Genomic DNA, 13284 nt, shown 5'->3' on the forward strand with positions numbered 1-13284 from the left:
TTTATCTACTAAACAGATTAACAACAAGAGATTGTTTTCTATTTATATGGCATCATCCATCAGAAATCTAACTCTAAAAGCTAATGTATAAAAACCTGATCTAACCCTGGTTACTAACAGAGACTGCTTAGAAATCCACATGAAGACAAGTATGCATCCAAATTAAAACAGTGCATTTTAAGATCCCTTTCAGATGACTCATTTCACCGGCTCAGTTGATGATAAAACAATGAGGTCTAGGATCCAAAGTTGATGTCCCTCTATGGGGAAGATGTACTTGGACTCTGAGGGAGGTATGGACTTTAGATGGGTCCACGGGGCATCTGGTCCCATCACTTCATGGAAAATAGAAGAGGGAAAAGTGGAAGCAGTGACAGATTTTCTTTCCTTACGCTCCAAAATCACTGTGGACAGTGACTGGTGCCAGTCACTGCTGCCAGTCACTGCCTGAAATTAAAAGATATTTACTCCTTGGAAGAAAAGCTATGACAAACCTAGACAGTATATTAAAAAGCAAAGATATCTCTTTGCTGACAAAGGTCTGTATAGTCAAAGCTATGGTCTTTCCAGGAGTCATGTACAGATGTGAGAGCTGGACCATAAAGAAGGCTGAGCATCGAAGAACTGATGCTTTCCAACTGTGGTGCTGGAGAAGGCTCTTGACAGTCCCTTGGACAGCAAGGAGATCAAACCAGTCAATCCTAAGAGAAATCAACCCTGAATATTCATTGGCAGGACTGATGCTGAAGCTGAAGTTCCAATACTTTGGCCACCCAATGCAAAGAGTTGACTTATTGGGAAAGACCCTGTTGCTGGGAAGGATTGAGGGCAGGAGGAGAAGAGGGTGACAGAGGATGGGATGGTTAGATACCATCACCGATTCCATGGACATGAGTTTGAGCAAACTCCAGGAGATAGTGAAGGACAGGGGAGCCTGGCATGCTGCAGTCCATGGAGTTGCAGAGTTGGACACAGCTTAGTGACTGAAAAACAACAGCGACACAGGGCAATACCAGCAGTTAATTCTCCAAGTTGTAAGGCTTATAAGATGCGGGGAGGTGGGGTCAGGAGTATCTCTCCAATCCTGGCTAGCAGTGTAGACAGGGAGCACATAATAAGCCCAGGGGTGAACTGCTGGGACACACCAGCTGGGACCAGGCTCAGTGCTTCGACCAGGAGATGGCAGTGTCTAATCACACAGCAGAGCTCACGGAGCCCTGAGACACCTTGGTTGGATGGAGCCGCAACTGGGTAGCTTCTGAGAGGGCTTCCTGGGAAGAAATGATCAGCATGTGACTGATTCATGCAGTCTCAGGACTTCTGGGGTCCCACAGCTATGGGTAAAGATACATAGTTCTTGGGAGGAGAAGGGCCGCTTGAAGCTAATTGGCCCAATCAGAGGCTGACTAACAGAGGATCCCAAGAAGGGGAGGAGAGGCTGAAAGGCCAAAGCAGAGCAAACATAAACCAGAGGAGAAGCAAGAGTTGGACTAACAGGTGTAGGTCTCAGAAGAGTATGAATCCCAGGGAGGACAGACGAAAGACCGGTTCTGTCAATGGCAATGTGGAAGGGACCGCATTTCAAAACATCAGCACACATGGCTCTGTTAAGCTCCCCTGTCACTCCAATCCCAAAGAAGGGAAATGCCAAAGAATGTTCAAACTACCATACAGTTGCACTCATTTCACATGTTAATAAGGTTATGCTCCAAATCTGTCAACCTAGGCTTCAGCGGTATGTGAACTGAGAACTTGCAGACGTATAAACTGGGTTTAGAAAAGGCAGAGGAACCAGAGATCAAGTTGCCAACATCCACTGGATCATGGAAAAAGCAAGGGAATTCCAGAAAAACATCTACGTCTACTTGATTGACTACACTAAAACCTTTGTTGTGTGGATCACAACAAACTGTGGAAAATTCTCAAAGAGATGGGAATACCAGACCACCTTACCTGCATCCTGAGAAACCTGTATGCAGGTTAAGAAGCAACAGTTAGAACTGGAGTTGGACAATGGACTGGTTCCAAATTGAGAAAGTATGATAAGGCTGTATATTGTCACCCTGCTTATTTAACTTATATGCAGAGTATATCATGCGAAATGCCAGGCTGGATGAAGCACAAGCTAGAATCAAGACTGCCAGGAGAAATATCAATAACCTCAGATACTCAGATGACACCACTATTATGGCAGAAAATGAAGAGGAACTAAAGACCCTCTTGATGAGGGGTGAAAGCTGGCTTCAAACTCTACATTCAAAAAACGAAGATCATGGCATCTGGTCCCATCGCCTCATGGCAAATAGAAGGGGAAAAAGTGGAAACAGTGGTAAATTTTCTTTTCTTGGGCTCCAAAATTCCTGCAGATGGTGACTGCAGCCATGAAATTAAAAGATGCTTGCTCCTTGGAAAGAAATCTGTGACAAATCTAGATAGCATATTAAAAAGCAGAGATATTGCTTTACCAACAAAGGTCTGTATAGTCAAAGCTATGGTTTTTCCAGTAGTCATGTACAGATGTGAGAGTTGTACCATAAAGAAGCCTGAGCACTGAAGAGCGGATGCTTTTGAACTGTGGTGTTGGAGAAGACTCTTGAGAGTCCCTTGGACAGTAAGGAGATCAAACCTGTGAATCCTAAAAGAAATCAATCCTGAATATTCATTGGAAGGACTGATGCTGAAGCTCCATACTTTGATCACCCTATGTGAAGAGCCAACTCATTGGAAAATATCCTGATGCTGGGAAAGATTGAGGGCAGGAGGAGAAGAGGGGTGACAAAGAACAAGATGGTTGGATGGCATTGCCAACTCAATGGACATGAATTTGAGCAAGCTCTGGCAGAGAGTAAAGGACAGGGGAGCCTGGCATGCTGCAGTCCATGGGGTCATAAAGACTCAGACATAACTTAGCAACTGAAGAACAATAATAACTCTTGCAAAATAGATTATGCCCCAAACACATACTGAATGAGCATAGCTGGAAACAGGTGGGTGAGACATAGACTGTCCCTACCCTCTTGGAGCTCTGTTTTCTGGTTAAAGCATGTGACCTCTTTTACTTGCCTTGGGAGGGGTATTCCTTACTGTGGTTCAGCAATCTTATCTATATGGGTCCCTCTTCTTTGGAGGTACTGTCTTGCCAAAAGCATGATGGTCCCTGGCTTATAGGCACTGCTTTGGGGGTCTACTAAAATGGAAATGGTGGTGATGGGGGGGAGGACTTTTATGAGATAAGAGATACTATGTTCCACAGAAAGAAAACAACCTACTATACGATAGCAACTTTGGTTCTAAAATATAAACCCAGTGAACTTTTAGGTGATTCAACTAGAAACTAAACTACGAAAATAACTTTCTTAGAAACTGAACTATCTAAGAAATAAGTCTAAGAAAATAACTTAGAATGGTGATTTATAATTATGAAACAGTGGTTCAAAAATGCTTATTAAATATGCTTTTACTTATTAAAAACTAATACTTAATGGCCTTGCTGCTACTGCTAAGTCACTTCAGTCGTGTCTGACTCTGTGCGACCCCATAGATGGCAGCCCACCAGGCTCCCCCGTCCCTGGGATTTTCCAGGCAAGAACACTGGAGTGGGTTGCCATTTCCTTCTCCAATGCATGAAAGTGAAAAGTGAAAGTGAAGTTGCTCAGTCATGTCTGACCCTCAGCGACCCCATGGACTGCAGCCTTCCAGGCTCCTCCATCCATGGGATTTTCCAGGCAAGAGTACTGGAGCCTTGGGTGCTGATTATTTCCTGGTGACTCAGACAGTAAAGAATCTGCCTGCAGTACAGGAGACGTGAGTTTGATCCCTGGGTTGGGAAGATGCCCTGGAGAAGAGAATGGCTACCTACTCCAGTGTTCTTGCCTGGAGAATTCCATGGACAGAGGGGCCTGGCAGGCTGTAGTCCATGGGAGTTGCAAAGAGTTGGACATGACTGAATGGCTCATACTTTCACTTTCATTTCTTATTAATATAATATCAATATATATATTTTTCAGTTCAGTTCAGTTCAGTCACTCAGTCGTGTCCGACTCTTTGCGACCCCATGAATCGCAGCACGCCAGGCCTCCCTGTCCATCACCAACTCCTGGAGTTCACTCAAACTCATGTCCATCGAGTCAGTGATGCCATCCAGCCATCTTATCCTCTGTCGTCCCCTTCTTCTCCTGCCCCCAATCCCTTCCAGCATCAGAGTCTTTTCCAATGAGTAATGGGAAATAGATGGGGAAACAGTGGAAACAATGTCAGACTTTATTTTGGGCGGCTCCAAAATCACTGCAGATGGTGACTGCAGCCATGAAATTAAAAGATGCTTACTCCTTGGAAGGAAAGTTATGACCAACCTAGACAGCGTATTAAAAAACCGAGATATTACTTTGCGAACAAAGGTCCATCTAGTCAAGGCTATGGTTTTTCCAGTAGTCATGTATGGATGTGAGAGTTGGACTGTGAAGAAAGCTGAGTGCCAAAGAACTGATGCTTTTGAACTGTGGTATTGGAAAAGACTCTTGAGAGTCCCTTGGACCACAAGGAGGTCCAACCAGTCCATCCTAAAGGAGATCAGTCATGAGTGTTCATTGGAAGGACTGATGTTGAAGCTGAAACTCCAGTACTTTGGCCACCTCATGCAAAGAGTTGACTCATTGGAAAAGACCCTGATGCTGGGAGGGATTGAGGGCAGGAGGAGAAGGGGACAACAGAGGATGAGATGGCTGGATGGCATCACTGACTCGATGGACATGAGTTTGAGTGAACTCCGGGAGTTGGTGATGGACAGGGAGGCCTGGTGTGCTGTGATTCATGGGGTCACAAAGAGTTGGACACAACTGAGTGACTGAACTGAACTGAACTGAACAGGGAACTAGACCTCACATGCCGCAACTAGAGATCCCGCATACCACAACAAAGATTGAAGATTCTGTGTGCCATCACCAAGATCCAGTGCAGCCAAATAAACAAACACTCTAGTTGTGGCATGTGAGGTCTAGTTCCCTGTTCAGTTCAGTTCAGTTCAGTTCAGTCACTCAGTCATGTCTGACTCTTTGCGATCCCATGAATCACAGCACACCAGGCCTCCCTGTCCATCACCAACTCCCGGAGTTCACTCAAACTCATGTCCATCGAGTCAGTGATGCCATCCAGCCATCTCATCCTCGGTCATCCCCTTCTCCTCCTGCCCTCAATCCCTCCCAGCATCAGGGTCTTTTCCAATGAGTCAACTCTTTGCATGAGGTGGCCAAAGTACTGGAGTTTCAGCTTCAACATCAGTCCTTCCAATGAACACCCACAACTGATCTCCTTTAGGATGGACTGGTTGGATCTCCTTGCAGTCCAAGGGACTCTCAAGAGTCTTTCCCAACACCACAGTTCAAAAGCATCAGTCCTTTAGCAATCAGCTTTCTTCACAGTCCAACTCTCACATCCATACATGACTACTAGAAAAACCATAGCCTTGACTAGATGGACCTTTCTTAGCAAAGTGATATCTCTGCTTTTGAATATGCTATCTAGGTTGGTCATAACTTTCCTTCCAAGGAGTAAGCATCTTTTAATTTCATGGCTGCAGTCACCATCTGCAGTGATTTTGGAGCCCCCCAAAACAAAGTCTGACATTGTTTCCACTGTTTCCCCATCTATTTCCCATGAAGTGATGGGACTAGTTCCCTGACCAGGGATCAAATCCAGACCTCCTCCATTGGGAGTACAGAGTCTTAACCACTGGACCACCAAGAAAGTCTCAATACTTATTAAAAATAGTGTTTTATACTTATAAACTGGTTTTTATTTAACTCCATTTGGTAATCGGTGACTTGCTGGCACTTGTTCTAACACTGACGACCTCATCTGGAGCATCTGAGTAAATGATTTGTCCAAAGTAAGTCATCTCTGAGAGCTGGACTTACCATGGGTCCCAGAACTCCTGATTCAGTCCAGTGAATGGTGCATTTAAGGAATGCCACATTGTCTGGATGTGAGCTGCTCCAGTGGCTTAAGGAATCAGAGTAAGTTCAACAGCTTGGCAAGTTAAGGTAAATGTGAGGACAGGGTATTCTGAAAGCAAAGCATGAGTGACCCTTGATGTATGTTTTATTCAAATCTGGCCCCACAATGGGGCTTTCTAAAGTTACTACCAGGATACCCCCAAAGACTCCTTGAGTCACTAATTGCACGAACACTTTGTTCGTACATTGTGTTACCGTCTACTTTATGCAGGCAAAAACTGCACCCATATACTCTTTTAGGTCCCATGGGTTCATACTTTAAGCTGTAGGGGTTTTGAACATTAGTAAACCGATGCTGAGGCTGAAACTCCAATATTTTGGCCACCTCATGCGAAGAGTTGACTCTTTGGAAAAGACCCTGATGCTGGGAGGGATTGGGGGTAGGAGGAGAAGGGGACGACAGAGGATGAGATGGCTGGATGGCATCACGGACTCGATGCACATGAATTTGGGTGAACTCCAGGAGTTGGTGATGGACAGGGAGGCCTGGTGTGCTGCAATTCATGGGGTTGCAAAGAGTCGGATACGACTGAGCGACTGAACTGAACTGAAACTCTGTGTAACATTCCTGTGTGAGAAGGTACCTGATGGTGATCAGGAAACCTAGGTGAATAAACCTGCACTGTTGTGTTGACACAGAACTGTGCTCAGGGCAATGGGGGTGAAGAAACTGGTGCTCCATCTCCCACTCCTAGCCTGGCAGTTCTTCACAGGGTGTCATTCTAGACACCCAACTGTAGACTATTAATCATTCTTGAGGCCTCTCCAAAATAGTGCAATGCCCATTGTGGGTACTGTTCTCTCTTCATGTCAAGATGGAAGACCAGATCTTGACCTTAGATACTTGTATTTCAGAGTCAGATGGTTGTCAGGCAAATGGAAAAGCCCCTGGGGGAGGATCCAGCACCAGGCAGGAAGCCAGACAATGAAGCAAAATAGTCAGCCCCCAAGGAAACAAGGAGATTTTAATTGGTCGTGCAATTAGTGACTCGAGGAGTCTTTGGGGGTATTCTGGTAGTAACTTTAGAAAGCCCCATTTTGGGGCCAGATTTGAATAAAACATACATCAAGGGTCACTCATGCTTTGCTTTCAGAATACCCTGTCCTCATATTTACCTTAACTTTCCAAGCTGTTGAACTTTGATTCCTTAAGCCACTGGAGCAGTTCAATCCAGACAATGTGGCATTCCTTAAATGCCCCTTAATGCACCGTTGTGTTCTGTTTAAACAAAACAGCTTCAAACCAAAGGAATGACCTATTTTGAATATTTACAGTTTAGGCAAGTGGGCCACAGCAATTTCCAGATGCCCATGGTACATGCCCTCAGCCACTTAGGACTTCACACCTGAGGAGCTGCCCTCAGCCACGTATGACTTCACACCTGAGGAGCTGTTTCTGTCTTATTCATGCTGGCAGTGTGCGCCCCAGGCTCACACCGGACTTCTTCTGAGGGGCTTGGCTTTTGCCAGTCCAGACCCTTTTCTATGTGCAGCTTGGAAGAGCTAAGTTGTTTTTCAGGAACAACTGAGAAGCATGCCTTTGCAGAAAGGTGACAAGCTGTGTTGTGGACTTCGATACTGCACCTCAAGGTGGCGCTTCCTTCATCCCTATCTGATGCTTCCCTTTGTAGCCTCCTGTTTTCCAGGGGTGGGGCAGTCTCTACAGGATGTCATCCCAAATTCTTATCTCAGGTTCTTTTAGGGAAACCCAAACTAAGGCCCCAGCTTCAGGAAATTTGGATCACTCAGGAGAAAAGACAGCCGATAATTTTAAAAAGTGGGCGAGGGAAAAGTACATCATGAGCTATAAACCACGGTCAGGCATCACTCAGTGATGAAAGAAGACTAGAGATGAGGATAATTCTTGACTTCAGGGAACCTCCGTTCAACATTTTAAGCTTCCTCCGTTAGTAAAAGAATAGAAAAAAATGGTGAATTCTGGTGTCTACCCTGTCTTTGTTGCCCTCTACAGCTACCCTTCTCTCATTCTCTTAAAGGGTAGTTTTTGCCTCAGTTATAAAGTAGATCTAGGATTATATGATGATTCTGGTTGAGAGGCTGAGGGAGACTGTCCTAAGAAACTGGTGTTCTGTGCAGAGGGTTCTGTGAAATGAACTATTTCCTGCCATATTGGTGGGCAAGAAATGTGACAGACATCAGCGATTTCTGGCCTCTCAGTGTGAATGAGGGCTCCCCAAAGGGAACACAATGCCTGCGATCCAGCAGATCCTGCCACCCCTCACCATGACTGCTGAGGAGCTGGTGAGCGGATGCAAGAAGCAGCCCCACACCTGCCACTCCTTATGGTGGCAGGAAACAGGATCTGGCCCCAGATAGCTGAAGTGCATACAAAAGGAATGAATTCAGTGAGCCAGAGGCTTGCGTCTTTCCATATATGGAAGAATGCTAAATTCCTTAGCTTGATATCTGGTTTTCCTTTCTGTTGTTGTTGTTCAGTCGCCCAGTCGTGTCTGACTCTGCGAGCCCATGGACTGCAGCACAACCAGGCCTCCCTGTTCCTCACCACATCTCCCAGAGTTTGCCCAAGTTCATGTTCATTGCATCAGTGATGCTGTCCAGCCATCTCATCCTCTGATGCCCTCTTCTCCTCCTGCCCTCAGTCTTTCCCAGCATCAGGGACTTTTCCAATGAGTCGTCTGTTCACATCAGATGACCAAAAATACTGGAACTTCAGCTTCAGCAAGCAGCCCTTCCAGTGAATATTCAGAGTTTATCTTCCTTAAGATTGACTGGTTTGATCTCCTTGCTGTCCAAGGGACTCTCAGGAGTCTTCTCCAGCACCACAGTTTGAAGGCAACAATTCTTTGGCGTTCTGCCTTCTTTATGGTCCAACTCTCACTACTTATAAATAATCTTTTATGTGCAGATTGCCTGCCCTCTTTGTTGCAAACTGTTATATAGCCGGACTCCCTCTCCTGCCTCCTCAGAGCAGTTTTTTAAGAGCTACTGAGATGCTGTCTCCTGGGCTTGGAGTCCTTAACACTCCCACCAAATAAAATAAAAACTCTCTACTTTCAGATTATGACTATTTTTTAGTTGACAGTTCCAATCCAAGATGGTGACATCAGAAGCTCCTGAACTCATGTCTTCCCACAGACACACAGAACAATTCCCTCTGAAAAAACCTCCAGAAACTGAGTGGCTCCTATACATTAGGTGAATAAGGGGGAAAAAAAAAACCTACATCAAAAAGGACAGGATGAAACATACTCACCATAAACTCCACTCTGCAATCAGAAGGGAACTTCCAACTTTCAGTTTCTCCCTGAGGTGGAACAGTTTAGACTCAACATCAAATGCCCCAACTTTTAAGATTTCCACCTGGGAGATGAAAGTGAAAGTCACTCAGTCGTGTCCAACTCTTTGTGACCCCATGGACTGTAGCCTGCCAGGCTCCTCTGTCTGTGGGATTCTCCCAGCCAGAATACTGGAGTGGGTTGCCATGCCTTTCTCCAGGGAATCTTTCCACCCCAGGGATTGAACCCAGGTCTCCTGCATTGCAGGCAGATTCTTTACCATCTGAGCCACCAGGGAAGCCCTATGGAGGGCCTCCTAAATACCTAGCTCAGAAAGCCAATAGGGCTTGCATCTGTGAGGTGCACCAGATTATAGCAAACAAAGAAACAGTTCTTAACAGGCCCCTGAGGACTCCCTGTGGACATCCCATCAGGGCTCAGTACAAAGGCAGCAATTAGAAATGCCCATCCTGCAGTGTTTTCCTCAAAGAGGCCTATTTGCATTCTTAAACAGTATAGCCTGAGGGTTAATCTCCTAATTTAGCACACATCTAGGGTGACTGAGGTTCTCTCTGGAGACCAGGGAGGCCACTGGGAGCCATCTCTGGATCCTTTCGCTGCCCTGTTACAGTCACTAATATTTCCCTGAAAGATGCTTTTGCATATGTCTGGAGCACTGAATTTTCTGTCTCTTGGCCAGAAGATGCATTCTTTGATCACATGGGTATGGTAGCCAGTGGGGCCTCTGTTCACAGGTCCCACCGGACAGTAGCCAACAAGAATCAACTCTTAACCAGCTATCTCCCCTAGGACTCAGTGCAGTGGGAGCAGACAAACACATCCAGCTCCCAGTCTTTCTCTGAAAGAGATCTACTTGCACACTTTAGAAACTGCTGCCTGAGGTTCCAGCTTCCAATCAACCAGCATGTAGGTGCTGCCTGAGATCCTCCCTCTGGGACACTGACAGGTCTTGGCACACTCAAAAATATTGGGAGCCACTAAAACTAAGGAGGCAGTTTAAACAACCACAAATATTTGAGAGAGAATTAAGAACTAGGGCTGCTAAGTTTCACTTTCTACATAAGGCCATTCCTTTAGGACTGGGAGGAGTAGCTATTTTATTTAAAGTGAAAAAATCAACACAAAGTGTCAAGGAAAATGAATAAACAGGAACACTTTCCAAACAAAAGAACAAGATAAAACTCCAGAAACAGATCTTAATGAAACAAAGGTGATTTACTTGATAAAGAGTCCCAAAGATGGTTACAAAGATGATCACCATGTCAGCAGAACAATACATGAACAAAGTGAGAATTTCAAGAGAGAGAGAAAATATAAGAAAGTACCAACTGGAAATCACAGAGCTGAATAATAAAATAATTGAACTGAAAAATGTAATAGAGGCAGTTTGACCATAGACTAGATAAAGTAGAAGAAAAGATCAGCAAACATGAACACAGGGCAGAGGAATTCATCTCATCAGCAGGCAAAAAAAAAGAATAAAGAGAATGAACATAGTTTAAGGGATCTTTTAGGAGGCTGCAGTCCATGGGGTTGCTGAGGGTCGGACATGACTGACCCTCACTTTCACTTTTCACTTTCATGCATTGGAGAAGGAAATGGCAACCCACTCTAGTGTTCTTGCCTGGAGAATCCCAGGGACGGGGGAGCCTGATGGGCTGCCATCTATGGGGTCCCACAGAGTTGGACACAACTGAAATGACTTAGCAGCAGCAACAGCAGGACAATACCAAGTGGCTCAACATTTGCATTATAGGGATCCCAGAAGGAGAATAAAGAGAGAAAGGGTCAGAAAACTTACCTGAAGAATAATGGCTGGAAACTTCCCTAACCTGGGGAAGGAAACAGACATCTAGATCCAGGAAGCCCAGATAATTTAAAATAAGAAAACACAAAGAGACTCTGCTAAGAAACGTTATGATTTAAATGACTAAAGTTAAGACAAGGAGAGAATCTTAAGAGCAGCAAGAGAAAAGCAATTTGTTAAATATATAGGAACCTCACAAAACTATCAGCTGATCTTTCCAGCAGAAACTTTGCAGGCTGGAAGGGAGTGGCATGATATAATCAAAGTGCAAGGAAAAATTGCCAACCCAGAATACATTTGATGGCAAACTTGTGATTTAGAATTGAAGGTAAGATAGTTTTCTAGACAAGCACTAAACCTGCCCTACGAAATATTAAAAGGATATCTTTGAGCTGAAATTAAAGGTCACTAATTAGTAACTGAAAAACATATGAAAGAATAACTCTCACCAGTAAAGTAAATATATAGTTAAATTCAGAATATTCTAATGTTGTAATGGTCAGAGTAAATCACTTATAAATCTAGTATGAAGATTAAAACCTAAAAAGTAGTAAAAGTAACTATAACCACAGTAATTTGTTAATGGCTATATAAGGATAAGTGATATAAATTGTACTATCAAAAACATAAAACATGGAGGGGGAAAAGTAAAATTACAGAGCTATATTATGTGTTCAAACTTGAGTTGTTATTGGCTTAAAATGTACTGCTACAAATATATTTTATATAAGCTTTATGGTACCATAAGTAAAAATCTATAAAAAATACACAAAAGATAAAGAAAAAGGGATCTAAGCATACCACTACAGAAAATTCATTAAATTACAAAGGAAGAGAAAAAGAATAAGAATGAAGGCATTACAATGAACAATGTGTCAATAGTAAGTCCATTCCTACTGATAACATCTTTAAATGTAAATGAAGTAAATTCTCCAGTCAAATGACATAGCATGGCTAAATAGATTTCTGAAAAGATCCAATTATGCTGCCTGTAAGAGATTCACTTCAGATATATGATCACACAGAGACTTAAATAAGATTCATGAGATTAAAAAACATAACTATGATCCAGAAATTTGATGTCTGGGTATATATGTGAAGAAAATGATACTTCTATGTCAAAGAAATATCTGCATGCCCACATTCACTGTATTATTATTCACAGTAGCCAAGCCATGGAAACAATGGAAACGTCCATGGACAGAAGAATGTGTAAAGAGCAAGTGAAAAAACATACAACAAAATACAGTTGACCCTTGAACAACGTGGGGGTTAAATGTGTCCACCTCCTGCAGTCAAAACTCTGTATACACTGGTCAGAATGGCCATCATCAAAAAGTCTACAAACAGTAAGTGCTGGAGAGTGTGTGGAGAAAAGAGAACCCTCCTTCACTGTTGGTAGGAATGTAAATTGATACAGCCACTCTGGAAGACAGTATGGAGATTTAAAAAATTAGGAATAAAACCACCATGTGACTCAACAATCCCATTACTAGGCATATACTCTGAGGAAACCAAAATTGAAAAAGACAGAGGTACCCCAATGTTCATTGCAGCACTATTTACAATATGGAGGCAACCTAGATGTCCATCGACAGATGAATGGATAAAGAAGCATATATACAATGGAATATTACTAGCCATAAAAAGGAATGCATTTGAGTCAGTTCTAAAGAGGTGGATGAACCTAGAGTGCATTATACAGAGTGAAGTAAGTCAGAAAGAGAAAAACAAATATCATATACTAACGCATATACATGGAATCTAGAAAGATGGTGCTGATGAAATTATTTGCAGGGCAGCAATGGAGACACAGACATAGAGAACAAATTTATGGACACTGGGGCAGGGTTGGGGAGGAAGGAGAGGGTGGGATGTATGGAAAGAGTAAACACGGAAACTTATACTACCTTATGTAAAATAGACAGCCAATGGGAATTTGCTGTATGACTCAGGGAACTCAAACAGGGGTTCTGTAATAACCTAAAGGGGTAGGATGGGGTGGGAAGGAGGTTCATTAGGAAGGGGACATATATACACTTATGGCTGATTCATGTTGATGTTTGGCAGAAACCAACACAATTCTGTAAAGCAATTATCCTTCAATTAAAAAAATTAATTAAAAAAATCTGTGTATAACAGTTAGCCCTCTCTATTCATGGTTATTTATTGAAAAAATCCACATGTA

The sequence above is a fragment of the Capra hircus genome, chromosome 6 (assembly GCF_001704415.2).
Source record: "Capra hircus breed San Clemente chromosome 6, ASM170441v1, whole genome shotgun sequence".
Taxonomy (NCBI): Eukaryota; Metazoa; Chordata; class Mammalia; order Artiodactyla; family Bovidae; genus Capra; species Capra hircus.